The following is a 15,085-nucleotide window of genomic DNA, read 5'->3' as shown; positions in this document are numbered from 1 at the left end:
TTTATTCAACATTATTAAAATAATTATATTAAACTTTAAAAAATTTCATTCATATCAAACATTATTTAATTTTTTATTCTATGTATTTTTTAAATATTAAACATTATTTAATATTTAATTCATAATATATAAGGTAAACATTATTAAATATTTAATTTTAAATTCAACATTATTAAATCATATTATTAAAATTGAATATACTTAATTCATATTAAACATTATTAAATATTTAGTTCGATGTTTTTTACAAAAATATTAAACATTATTTGACATTTAAGTCATAATATATGTGGTAAATATTATTAAATATTAATTCTAAATTAAACATTATTAAATTATATTTAATTCGCTGTTTTTTTTACCAATTTTACTAAACATTATTAAATCATATTATCAAAATTTAAAATGCTTAATTCATATTAAACATTATTAAATATTTTATTCAATATTTTTTCAAAAACAATAACTATTATATGATATTTGAGTCATAATATACGTGGTAAACATTATTGAATATTTAATTCTAAATTAAACATTATTAAATCATATTTAATTCGTTGTTTGTTTTAGCAATTTAATTAAACATTATTAAAATAATTGTATTAAAATTTCAAATATTTAATTAATATCAAACATTATTTAATTTTTAATTCTATATATTTTCCAAATATTAAACATTATTTAATATTTAATTTTCAATTCAACATTATTAAAATATTTAATTCGCTGTTTTTTTAAGCAATTTTATTAAACATCATTGCATGAGAGTATTAAATTTTAAAATAGATAATTCTAAATTAAACATTATTAAATTATATTTAATTCGCTGTTTTTTTAAGCAATTTTACTAAACATTAGTAAATCATATTATTAAAATTTAAAATACTTAATTCATATCAAGCATTATTAAATATTTACTTCTAAATTAAACATTATTAAATCATAGTATTAAAATTTCAAATTTCAAGTTCATTTAAACATTATTAAATATTTAATTCTATATTTTTAATAATCCTATTTAATTGGTGATTGAGAAGTGAATTAAGCCTTACCTGATTCACTCGCAGCTCCAGACCTTCTCATGAGCAGGCAACTTAAGCTAAATACAGAGTACAGACATTAAACACAATTAAGAATGTGGGCACACACATGACTCAACTAGGCGAATTCGTACCACATGTCCAACAGATTGCCACGAAGGATGAGCATCACCAGAATATGATAACCTCAAGTTCATCTCCAGTGACAAGCTTTAATTCGTTATTCTCCTGAGAAATTAGAGAGAATATCAAGACCCACATCATGCTTGGGTTGACGACCGAGTTCGGGCGGTCTTCCCTCTTTTATTTCAGAAAAAAAGAAAACGACCCACGTCATGCTTCTACTTCAAGAATAGAAGCGATGGCACTAGGAGATGATTTTAGATTCCGTCAGTAAACATACCTTTGGAAAAAACAAAATAAGCAACGGGATTGCCGAATCCTTCCCAGCTTTCATCGAATACTGTTGTATGCCGGCGTTAGTCTGATCGAAGCCCCCCTCCGCCAGAAAGAAATCGATGGTCTCAAGGCAAATGGAACATGTAATTCAAAAATAGGTTTCAACGGGATTGAGACCAAGGATGGTTCAAAATAGAGACACCTAAACGGTTAGAATTGAAATCCCAACACCCCTAAACCCTAACCCTGGTTAACCAAACAACCCCAACGGATCTATTCTAACCGTGACGGATCTATTTCAACCCCAACGGATCTATTCTAACCACAACGAATCTACTCTAGACTGGTACCCTATATATACATATATTACGCCTGCCTGACGGCAGACTGCCATCTCTCTTTATCTCTGGACATTTCTGGCGCACACAGCGGCCGCTCGGAGGGGAGGCGAGGGAGTAACGACGGTACGTTTCGTTCTGCCTCACTCTCTCCCTCTCTCTTTGACGCTCTCTCTCTCTCTCTCTCTCTCTCTTTCTATTTCTCTTTTTTCCGGATCAGGGATTCGGACAGGTCGTTCGAATGTTCGATCGGATCGGGCATTCGAACGATCGAATCCGATTTCAGATTTGATCGAACACCGATCTGTCAAATTTCAGATTTGATCTGAACCCGACTGCTATCGGTTCGGATCAGGTCGTTCGAATGTTCGATCGGATGGGGCATTTGAGCGATCGGACACCGATCCGTCAATTTCATATTTGATCCGCACCCGATCTGCGCAACGGGTTCGGATCGGATTGCTCGACATAACCTGCGGTTCGGATCAAATGTTCGAATTCGAATTTGATCCGATTTGAACGCGTCGTTCGAATCGAATCGGTTCGATTGTTCGAATCCGACAGGACGCATTCCACGTGGTCGCCGATGGAGCGCCGCTCCCCCCCCCTCCGGCGCCACGACGTCAAGGCTCAAACCTTCCGGCGCAACCACCGGCGCCGCCACCCCCTCGTCCAGCGCCGGTGTCTCGGTCTGGGCCACCCCCTCGTCCAGAGCCAACAGCTTCGTACTCTGCGCGCTGACCAAGTTAAATTCCCGGAACGGCGACCTGGGCTCGGCCCGGCTGGCCTTCTCGGCGGCTTGGACCCATGACCCGGTCACTTGCAACGCCCCCATCTCCGCCTTCTCCTTGGCCGGCGTCACCGCCTCTGCACGCAGACTGTTCCACGAAATGCCCCAAAAAGCCATGGACTCCTGGAACGCGGTCATGGCCTGCAACCTCTTTCTCCTTCGTTCTCTCTCTCTCCTCTTTCTCCTTCGTTCTCCCTCTCTCTCCAGAGAAGAATTGCGACCAAAAGAGGGCAGATGAGAGGAAAAGGGAGAGAGAAAGAAAGCGAGATTGAGAGAGAAGAGGAAGGGACAGAGACAGAATGACATTACGAAAGAAACACCAGGCGCGAGAAGGGTGGAGGCCTGTCGGAAGTAAGGGACGGGACAGAGGAAGAGAGGGAGACCGAAACAGAGAAAGGGGGAGAGGAGAGAAAGAGACCCCGGGGTAGAGAGAGGGAGAGAAAGAGAGACCCCGGTGTAGAGAGAGAGAGAGACAGACCTCGGGGGAGAGCGATGGAGAGAAAGAGAGACCCCGGGGTAGAGAGAGAAAGAGTGCGGTAAAGAGACCAAGAAGAGAGGGAGATGAAGGGACAGAGGAAGAGAGGGAGACCGAAAGAGAGAAAGGGGGAGAGAAAGAGACCCGGGGTAGAGAGCGGGAGAGAAAGAGAGACCCCGCGTAGAGAGAGAGAGACAGCCCTCGGGGGAGAACGAGGGAGAAAAAAGAGAGATCCCGGGTTAGAGAGAGAGAGAGAGAGAGAGCGGGACAGAGGAAGAGAGGGAGACCGAAAGAGAGAAAGGGGGAGAGAAAGAGACCTGGGTAGAGAGCGGGAGAGAAAGAGAGACCCCGTAGAGAGAGAGAGACAGCCCGGGGGGGAGAACGAGGGAGAAAAGAGAGAGCGCCCGGGAGAGAGAGAGAGAGAGAGAGCGGGACAGAGGAAGAGAGGGAGACCGAAAGAGAGAAAGGGGGAGAGAAAGAGACCCGGGGTAGAGAGCGGGAGAGAAAGAGAGACCCCGCGTAGAGAGAGAGAGACAGCCCTCGGGGGAGAACGAGGGAGAAAAAAGAGAGATCCCGGGTTAGAGAGAGAGAGAGAGAGCGGGAGAGAGAAAGAGAGAGAGGCCGAAAGAGAGAAAGGGGAGAGAAAGAGACCTGGGTAGAGAGCGGGAGAGAAAGAGAGACCCCGCGTAGAGAGAGAGAGACAGCCCTCGGGGGAGAACGAGGGAGAAAAAAGAGAGATCCCGGGTTAGAGAGAGAGAGAGAGAGAGAGAGGGAGAGAGGGAGAGAGGGAGAGCGAGAGAGAGAAAGAGATCCGGGGTAGAGAGCGGGAGAGAAAGAGAGACCCCGCGTAGAGAGAGAGAGACAGCCCTCGGGGGAGAACGAGGGAGAAAAAAGAGAGATCCCGGGTTAGAGAGAGAGAGAGAGAGAGCGGGACAGAGGAAGAGAGGGAGACCGAAAGAGAGAAAGGGGGAGAGAAAGAGACCCGGGGTAGAGAGCGGGAGAGAAAGAGAGACCCCGCGTAGAGAGAGAGAGACAGCCCTCGGGGGAGAACGAGGGAGAGAAAGAGAGACCCCGGGGTAGAGAGAGAGAGAGAGAGAGCGGTAAAGAGACCAAGAAGAGAGGGAGATGAAGAGACCGAGGAAGAGGGAGAGGGGAGCGGAAAAAAGAGCGACCGAACGAGAAACCCCGGGTAGAGAGAGGGAGAAAGAGAGAGAGAGAGAGACAGACCTCGGGGGAGAGCGAGGGAGAGAAAGAGAGACCCCGGTGTAGAGAGAGAGAGCGGTAAAGAGACCAAGAAGAGAGGGACGTTATATAATAAATGAGAGTACTAATATTTAAACATTATTAATTCATAGTATTAAAATTTATAATATTTAATTCATATTAAACATTATATAATTTTAATTAAACATTATTAAATAATCATAGTATTTAATTTAATTTTTAATTAAATTTAATATTATATAATTTTTAATTCTACATATTTTTTAAATATTATACGTTAAATAATATTTAATTCATAATATAAGTGGTAAAAATTATTAAATATTTAATTCTAAATTTAATAATCATTATTAAATCGTATTTAATTCGCTGTTTTTTAAAGCAATTTTCTTAAACATAATTAAATGATAGTATTAAATTTTAAAAGATTTGATTTTAAATTAAACATTATTAAATCATACTTAATTCACTGTTTTTTTATGCAATTTTACTAAACATTATTAAACCATAGTATTAAAATTTAAAATACTTAATTCATATTAAACAAGATTAAATATTAAATTCTATATTTTTTAAAATGTTAAACATTATTTGATATTTCATTCATAATATATGTTGTAATCGTTATTAAATATTTAATTCTAAATCAAACATTATTAAATCATATTTAATTCGTTGTTTTTTAAGCAATTTTATAAAACATTATTAAAATTTCTAAATTGGACATTATTAAATCATATTTAATTTGCTGTTTTTTAAGCAATTTTACTAAACATCATTAAATGATAGTATTAATATTTAAAATATTTAATTCATATTAAATGTTATTAAATATTTAATTATAAGTTAATTGTTATTAAATAATATTTAATTCGTTTTTTTCAAAGAAATTTTATATATTATTATTAAAGGATAGTTTTAAAATTTAAATTATTTAATTCTAAAGTAAACATTATTAAATCATATTTAATTCGCTGTTTTTTTACGCAATTTTACTAAACATTAATAATCCATAGTATTAAAATTTAAAATACTTAATTCATATTAAACATTATTAAATATTTAATTCTAAATTTTTTTAAAAAATATTAAACAATATTTAATATTTAAGTCATAATATTTGTGGTAACGTTATTAAATATTTAACTCTAAATCATATTTAATTCGTTCTTTTTTTTAAGCAATTGTATGAAGCATTGTTAAATCATTGTATTAAATTTTAAAATATTTAATTCATATTAAACATTTTATAATTTTTTATTCTACATTTTTTCAAATATTAGTAATTATTTTATATTTAATTCATAATAGATGCGGTAAACATTATTAAATATTTAATTCTAAATTAAACATTATTAAATCATATTTAATTGGTGGTTTTTTATGCAATTTTATTAAACATTATTGAATCATACTATTAAATTCTAAAATAGTTAATTCATATCAAACATTATTAAATTTTTAATTCTATATATTTTTGAAATATTAAACATTATTTATATTTAATTCATAATACATGTGGTAAACATTATTTAAATATTTAATTCTAAACTTTTTTCAAAAATATTAAAAAATATTTAATATTTAAGTCCTAATATATGTGGTAACGTATAAAATATTTAATTCTAAATTAATCATTATTCAATCATGTTTAATTCGTTCTTTTTTATGTAATTTTATGAAGCATTCTTAAATGATAGTATTAAATATTAAAATACTTAATTCATATTAAACATTATTAAATCATATTTAATTCGCTGTTTTATTAAGCAATTTTGCTAAACATTATTAAACCATAGTATTAAAATTTAAAATACTTAATTCATATTAAACATTATTAAATATTTAATTCTATATTTTTTTAAAAATACTAAACATTATTTGATATTTAATTCATAATATATGTGGTAAAAAAACATTATTAAATATTTAATTCTAAATTAAACATTATTAAATCATATTTAATTGGTGGTTTTTTACGCAATTTTATTAAACATGATTAAATCATAGTATTAAAATTTAAAATATTTAATTCATATCAAACATTATTTAATTTTTAATTCTATATATTTTTTAAATATTAAACATTATTTAATATTTAATTCATAATACATGTGGTAAACATTATTTAAATATTTATTATCAATTAAACATTATTAAATCGTATTTAATGCGTGATTTTTTACGCAATTTTATTAAACATTATTAAATCATAGTATTAAATTTTATAATATTTAATTCTAAATTGGAAATTATTAAATCATATTTAATTTGCTGTTTTTTAAGCAATTTTACTAAACATCATTAAATGATAATATTAATATTTAAAATATTTAATTCATATTAAATGTTATTATATATTTAATTCAATATTTAATATTTAAGTTATAATATATGCGTAAAACATTATTAAATATTTAATTCTAAATTAAACATTATTAAATCATATTTAATTCGTTGTTTGTTTAAGCATTCTTATAAAAAATATTAAATCATAGTATTAACTTTCGAAATATTTAATTCATATTATACATTATTTAATTTCTAATTCTATATACATTTTAAATATTAGACATTATTTAATTTTTACTTTAATATATGTCGTAAACATTATTAAATCATATTTAATTTGCTGTTGTTTCAGCAATTTTACTAAACATCATTAAATGATAGTATTGATATTTAAAATATTTCATTTGAAATTGAACATTATTAAATCATATTTAATTCGTTGTTTTATTAAGCAATTTTACTAAATATTATTAAACCATAGTATTAAAATTCAAAATACTTAATTCATATTAAACATTATTAAATATTTAATTCTATATTATTTAAAAATATTAAACATTATTTGATATTTTATTCATAATATATGTGGTAAACATTATTAAATGTTTAATTCTAAATTAAACACTATTAAATCCTATTCAGTTGGTTGTTTTTCCGCAATTTTATTAAACATTATTAAATTTTAGTATCAAATTGTATAATATTTAATTCATATTAAACATTTGTAAATATTTAATTCTACATTTTTTAAAATATTACACATTATTTAATATTTAAGTCATAATATATGTGGTAAACATTATTAAATATTTAATTATCAATTAAACATTATTAAATCATTTTTAATTCGTGGTTTTTTACGCAAGTTTATTAAACATTATTAAATCATAGTATTAAATTTTATAATATTTAATTCTAAATTAAACATTATTAAATCATATTTAATTTGTTGTTTTTTAAGCAATTTTACTAAACATCATTAAATGATAGTATTAATATTTAAACTATTTAATTCGAAATTGAACATTATTGAATCATATTTAATTCGCTGTTTTTCTAAGCAATTTTACGAAACATTATTAAATCATAGTATTAAAATTTAAAAGACTTAATTCATATATATATTTTTTTGGCAAAAAACACGGTGCCGGGTACGGCCAACCCCGGGGTTGTGCCCATAGACCAATCCATCCGTGCCCTGGACGCCACCCAGGGGAATTTTATTTATAAAGTGGAGTGTTTGTGAATGTTTATAGGCGTGGAGCGAGTATAAATATCCCACTTACACTCAGATCCCACTCGTCCACGCCCATGTTAAGAAAACGAAAAGATACATAAAAGATACCGTGCAGGCGCTCAGGAGATGTGCACGTCGTCGTCCCACTAGAGCAGCCCCACGATGACGATGGAGTTCGGTCGCCTCCGTCAAGTGCGGTCGATGAAGCGTGGTGAGGTCTCTAGTCGAGGCGGGCGATGTCTGCCGCTCTCGCTCCAGCGTTCCACGCAATCCTCCAGTCCCGCGAGCTTACGAGGATGCGCCGTGTGCGGAGGGTCGGCATGGCCAGACGGTCGACGCGATAACAGCCTCTAGCTGTCGGAGGGAGCGCCTGCGAAGAGAGAAAGATGGAGGAGGGGGTTCGTACATGTACCGCATGGTTGGCGAGTGCATCTGCTGTCTAGTTGCACTCCCGCAACTGATGACGAAAGCATCGTGTGCGAGGTCGGCACCGCATGATGTCTTGCCATACTCGGTATAGTCGCCACTGGGAGCATGTACCTAGACAAAGCATATCAACTAAAATCTGTGAGTCCGATTCTACGACGATATTGTGAAGGTTCTGTTCCTCACAGAGGAGTAGACCGTCACGGATCGCCATAGCCTCGGCTACTGTATTAGTTTGTATGCCGTAGTAAGAGGAAAAAGCAAAGAGTATACTCCCCGTATGGTCCATTAGGATACCTCCTCCCCCCGCGGGCCCCGGGTTCCCTTTTGCAGCACCGTCCACATTCAATTTAATGATGCCTATTGGCGGTGGTAGCCAATAAACAACCCGATACTGAATGCGGATCTGGGCGGGTGTCACCGGAATGCCCATGGAGCGGAGGAGGTCGCAAGCGAGTGTGGATCTGATGGCGCGAGGGGGAAGGAGATGGGAAATGCGCCTTAGCCACAGCTGAGCGCAACGCATGATATCCACGACGCGCATGGGCGTACCTGCAAAACAAGAAGAATTTTGCCCTTTCCATATCTCCCATAGTAGATAAGCTATGGTGATGTGTAGGATGGGGCTCCATGTAGAGCGTGTTGGCGAGGTAAGAAACTTGCCAAAACACTCAGATGGGGTCAGTGGACGACAACAGTCAGTGATGACGCGCCAGCATGCGAGTGCTGTCTCACTCTGGAAGAAGAGGTGGTCCATGGTCTCACTGTGTGGAGCTGTGGGACAACAGTGACAGCGGGAACCGAGAGAGTAACCTCTACGAGTCACGCTATCATCAGTCGGTAGGCCGCGATGCAAGAGTCTCCAGAGGAAAAAGGAGACTCGAGGAAGGATCGCCGAATGCCAGATGCGGCGACCCCAGTGCTGGATGGTGGATTTCTCCTGGAAATGCTCCCATGAAGATTTTCACGACTATGTGCCTTTGGGTGTGAGCGTCCAAATGACAAAGTCGGGAGTGGACCCGAGTGAGGTTCTCTGGACCTCACGTAACGTATCAAGAGGGAGACCATGCTCCTGCAGTAGGTGTTGGGTGTTCCCCCTAAGCAGCTGGTGCCACTGTTAGTCGCACCTCGTGTGGGACAAACTGTGGATGGTGCGCAAGTGGTTCGTCATCATGCCCAGTATCAAACCAGGCGCAAATCTCACCTCGGCCAATGTGCCAGCGGGTGACCTGTGCCACCTGGAGCCAGTGGCGCTGCCATTGCCGCCATCGCCGAGGACCCCGAATGTCAACCTCACGATGGGCCCACTCGCCATACTTGGCATAAATGAAACAACCCAATAATGAGTATGTGGTGCGCAATCGCCATACGAGCTTCTTTTGGAGCATGTCCTGGACGTTCGTGAGGCGTCTGATCCCTAAACCCCCATCGTCCGTCGGCCGACATGCTTTCTCCCAAGAAACCCAATGGTGGCAGTACTCTCCCTCGAGGTGACCTGACCATAAAAAATGTGCGCATAGCCGTTCCACTGAGCAGAGGACCGTAGAAGATAGTGAATGAACCGCCAGCATGTGCAATGGGATACTCATGAGGACGTGTCAAATAAGTTGGATACACCCACCAGGTGATAGGAAACGAAGTTTCCATCCCTCTAGTTTCTTTCGGAGTTTACCCAACAAGGTATCAAAGTAATGATGCCTCGCGGGTCCCAAAAAGATAGGGCATCCAAGATATTCAAAAGGAAGACATCCTCGTGAGTATCTAGTGTAGTGCTGAATGATCTGAGTGCGCTTTATAGTAGTGGAGGGACCAACTACAAAGCTACTCTTTGAGGCGTTTACGAGCTGGCCCGAAGCTTGCTCGTATGCCGTAAGGACACTCATAAGTTCCTTAATGGATTTTTAGGTCCATTGAGGAAGAGGATAGCATCGTCTGCAAATAGAGAATGTGAGAGGATCGGGCATCCCCTTTTCGTAAAGTACGGTTGGATGAGGCCGCGATCGATCGCATGGGTGAGCGATCGACTGAAGACCTCTTCCATCAATATGAAAAGGGTAGGCGAGATAGGATCGCCTTGCCGAAGACCTCTCGTGGCCGTGAAGAATCCAATGGAGTTTCCATCCATCAAAAGAGAGAAGTGATTCTCTCTTATGCGAGCATCGACAAGATCGATGAACTCAGTATTGAAACCAAAGTGGCGCAACACTAGGGTGAGGAAATTCCACTCGACTCGATTGAAGGCCTTCTCCATATCCAGTTTGATGATGACATTTGAGCCCGGAATATGGGCGTCCAAGGATTGGGCTAGCTCTTGCACAAGCATGATGTTGTCATAGATCTATCGACCCTTGACAAAACCACATTGCTCATGCGAGATGAGTCGCTCAAGGAGGTTCCCTAGTCTGTTAGTAATGATTTTGGATGCAACTTTGTAGCATACATTACATAGACTAATGGGGCGAAAGTCTCAGAAGGTAGTTGGAAGAGCCACTTTTGGTATGAGTGCCAAAAAAGTAGATTTCCAACTACGAGGAAAGACTTTACGCGTATACACTTCCTTGATAGCTAGCACCAAATCGGTGCCTACGATGTCCCAACAAGCCGTATAAAATTCCGCGGAGAATCCATCCGGTCCGGGGGCTTTGTTCCTAGCCAAGGAAAAGACGACCTCCTTGATCTCTGCTCGAGTGGGTAGGGCAGTGAGGAGGGCGCTGTCCTGGTTGGTCACCAAGTGAGGGATAGAAGCGAGAAGGTCCTCACTCACCATAGTGGGTTGTGAGGATAGGAGCGAGCGGTAAAACACCACTCCTACGTCTGCTAGCTGGGTGGGGTCCTGATTATACGTCTCTAGTAGAGGCGTATAATTGGGTCTGGATCTGTGACGGATCGAGGTGTGAAAGAAACGTGTGTTTCTATCACCTTCGCGTAGTCATTGGATACGCAATTTTTGGAGGTAGAAAATCTCCTGGCGCCGCATGGCGGTCTCAAGCTGTTCCTTTAGTCGAGTGTGGCGATCTCCCACGTCGTCCGTCCAAACATCCAGTAATTGTCGCTCGACGGCATCTAGTTCTATCTTGAATGCTTCGACTGGCACGTGGACGTCTCCAAAGACATGTCGATTCCACCACTTCAGGTGGTGTTTGAGATTCCTCAGGCGATAGCTGAAATTCTCCATAGGTGATGTCGAGATCGTTCCATGCCAATGTTTGTGTACAAAATGACGGAAGTCGTTATGCTCTAACCACATGGCTTGGAAGCGAAATGGTGTGCGACAAACTCGATTACTCGAGTCCGGGAGGAGGAGGATCGGTGAGTGATCCGAATAATAACGCGGGAGGAGCTCAATCACGATGGTGCACTGCATCAGCGCTGCGCTATTGGTGAAACAACAATCGATCCGTTGGCACATACGTGCATCGGCCTGACACTGATTGCACCAAGTCCACTTCTCACTGATAGTAGGAGGCTCGACAAGTGATGTTTGGTGGATAAAATCGTTGAACACTTGCATCGAGCTTGGCTGAGGTAGGCGCCCCCCTTGGCGTTCGCTGACTGCCCGTATGCAGTTGAAATCCCAAGCTAGAAACCAAGGGAGGCCTTCAGGCTGTGAGTGAGAGTGAATGTGTAAGGCGAATTCCCCTTAGAAGGCCTCTTGCACTAAGTGTCTATGTGAGGCATAGACTATAGTAATCCTATAGGGCTTTGGGGAGGTTGCTATGGGGTCCCTTCAGCTAGTAGGACCATCGAATAGTCCCGCTTCCATAGGAGCCAGAGCTTATTCGAGGGATGACAATAAACATGTTCCATTCTGAGTTTCACCGCAATGGAATTGGAGCAATCCGATGTAATCATCGGTTCAATAAGTCCAACTATTCCCAAGTTGTACTTATTGACTAGGGAGAGGAGGTATGACTGGGTTAGAGGGTTGCCGATCCCTCTACAATTCCAAACAAGACTTGGAATCATAGAACTATCGACTCCCGTGACGCACCCTCGATCGTGTGTTATAGATGCGACGTGGATCCGGGGTATCCAAGTGATGACCTGGTAAAGGGGAAGTGTCCACGTCTGACTCCTCAGAGGGGGAGGCGACATAGTCCTCGTCTCCTGTGGAGGTGTGGCCGCTAGTATCTCCACAGGTGTCCTCGGAACTAGAGATTGGTGCTTGAGTGTTAGTCAAGCATCCTTCCCGCTTGAAAGGTATATGTGATGGGTGGAGGTCGGGCAAGGAGGTGAGGATATCCGGTGGGGGGGAGTGTGGTTAGGGGGGGCGGTACATCAGAGATGGGGATGGGTGGCGGGCAGGGTGGAGAAGAGGGGTGGGTAGTGTTGGGGGAGGGGGTGAGTGGGAGAGAGGGGGAGGGGGTGAGTGGGAGCGAGGTGGAGGGGAACAAGGTGGAGGGGAGCGAGGGGATTGGGGGGAGCGAGGGGATTGGGGGGAGCGAGGCAAAGATGTATGATGATCAGGTGAGGGAGACGAACGGGTAGGCGGGGATGATGGGGAAGATACTAGGGTGGGAGTGGTTGGGAGGGGGCGATGGTATGGGGGCGGGGAAGGTTCGGGTGCGTGGGAAGTCGAGGATGAAGGACGGGGGGATGGAATAGTGGAGTGAGTATGCGCGACCTCCGTGCCATCTCCTTCGTGTCTCTCTAGCACATCTAATAAGCCGAAGGTATTTGAGGTGAGGGGAGCCCTTACCTCTTTACCTTTGCCCGCCCGAGCTCTAGTAGGGGATGTCTCCGGGGCTAGGGTTAGAGGTCGCTTTTTAGCGATCTTCTTCACCCACTGTGATGTAGGCTGGCCAAGCTTGGCCGAGACTGTCTTAGACAGTAGGGGCCCCTGTGAGGGCGGAGCACTAGGCGCTCCTTGCGCTACAGGGGTATGGCGGCCAGTTTGGGGTGGCCTCTGTGTAGGGCGACGGTCGTGGGTAGTGGGCCTTGCCGCTAATATATAGTCGTTACACGGCAAAGGGGGGAGATACTCCTCTATAGGAGTTGGTGTGGCCTGTGACGCCTTTTGGCGGCACGTGTGGATAGTATGGCCAAGGAGGGTACATTGTGTACAGAACTGTGGAAGGTTCTCATACACGATCGGCTGACAGATCAACTCATCCCTGTTCCTAATAAGTACCATGCGGTGAATGGGTCAAGGAGATCAATCTCAACACATACCCGCGCATATCCTGGGCGGTTAAACAAATGTACATCCCTATCAAGACGTATAAAAGTTCCTACTGCACCAGCTTGGGATTCAAGAGCAGCCGGCGTGAAGAGATGGGGTCGTAACCCTGGGAAGCCTATCCATACCGACACGGAGTGGGGGCAGTGCTCTCGGGTGGTACTCGTCTGTTCAGTCATCCAGCGATATGTGTGCATGGTGGAGCCATTGATCGTCCATGTAGTCCGACTCCAGGCCTTCCTAAAGTCGTCTTCCAATTGGAAGCGGATGAAGACACTCCGATGGTTGCGTGCGCCAATAACCACCGGGCCGAGGAAGTGTCCCGGCGCTAGATATACCTTCGTAATATCGTCAATGAGTGGGCGTTTCGTAGTGAATCGCCCAATCAGTGTGAAAGCAAATGGTGCGGCCATACGCGATACCTCCTCCTTGGAGAAGGTTACTACGCGCATACCCTCCGAGTCAGTGTACCCCTGTTTGGGGGTCGAAGCATCATAGTGGGGGGGGGGGGGGGGCGAGGTTGGGAAGCAGGGGTGTGGTACTCGTGGTTGTAGCGCCTGTGTGTGCAGGTCCACGCGCGCCGCCCATGTCCTCAGTGGTACTCGTTCATCTTGTTGCTCCTTAGGCGCCGGTCCTTGCGTTTGCGATGCGTTGTGGTCCTCCATGCTATCAGTCAGGTTGACATTGGTCGAGGCAACCGAGGCGACTGGGTTGACTCGGTCACGGTTGACCGGGTCAGCCTGGTTGACTCGTTCATGGTTGACCTGCTCATCTGGGACTCGGTCATGGTTGACCTGCTCGTCTCGGACTCGGTCATGGTTGACCGGGTCGGCCTGCTCGTTGCGATCCTGATTGGCTGAGTCGATTGAGGCAACTTGATCAGGATCGACTGGGTCTTGGTTGACCAAGTCAACTCGATGAGAGTTGATCAGGTCTTGGTTGACCGAGTCAACTCAAGCAGAGTTGACCGAATCAACTCGGTCAGAGTTGGCCAAGTCATCTCGTTCAGAGTTGACCAAGTCAACTCGATCAAGGTTGACCAGGTCTTGGTTGACCGAGTCACCTAGTTTGACTTGGTCTGCGTTGACCAAATCATCTGAGTCAACTTGGTCAGTGTTGATCGAGTTGACCGGGTCAACTCGGTCATAAGTGACCGGTTCGACCAGGTCAACTCGGTCAGATTCGACCAGGTCGACTCGGTCACAACCGACTAGTGTTCGCCCATCTCGATGCCGGTACTGGATACCGGTATCGGGACAGATGCTGGACGGATGCCGGTACCGGAAACTTCCGGTACCGGTTTTTTCCGATATCTAGATACCGGATATCGGTATCGGATATCGGTTGCTACAGTGCCGATATCCGATACTGATATCCGTCCAATACCGTGATCCGTCTCTCGTCTCAGGGGGACAGATGACGGTATCGGATATTGGATGCGGATATCGGTTTTCGATATCCGCATCGAATTTCATAAACATTTCATATAAGTTAGTTCTTTTATGAAATTTCATATAAGTTACGTATTTCGAATTTTTAAAGTTTTGAACCTTGTTTCCTGGCAACGGCGGGAGCGGGCATCGGCGAGCACCGGCGGGCAACGGTGAGCAACGGCGGGCAACGGCGGCAGAAGGCAACAGGGGTAAGTCGATTTTCAGCTCTCTCTCTATCTTTCTTCTCAGCTT

General features: G+C 41.5%; 1 long non-coding RNA gene across 1 annotated transcript; it reads right to left on the bottom strand.

Moving 5' to 3' along the window:
- Window positions 1-1,011: 1,011 nt before the first annotated feature.
- LOC144714628 (uncharacterized) lies at window positions 1,012-2,343 on the bottom strand. The gene is made up of 3 exons (XR_013584415.1): window positions 1,444-2,343; window positions 1,175-1,268; window positions 1,012-1,099 (listed from the first exon to the last, which is right to left on the bottom strand). It is a non-coding gene; the product is annotated as an uncharacterized LOC144714628 (long non-coding RNA).
- Between the last annotated feature and the right edge of the window lie 12,742 nt (window positions 2,344-15,085).

This window comes from Wolffia australiana, chromosome 17, assembly GCF_029677425.1.
Source record: "Wolffia australiana isolate 7733 chromosome 17, ASM2967742v1".
Classification (NCBI taxonomy): domain Eukaryota; kingdom Viridiplantae; phylum Streptophyta; class Magnoliopsida; order Alismatales; family Araceae; genus Wolffia; species Wolffia australiana.
The sequence above is the reverse complement of the archived record's forward strand: the minus strand, read 5'-3'. Positions and strand labels throughout refer to the sequence as shown.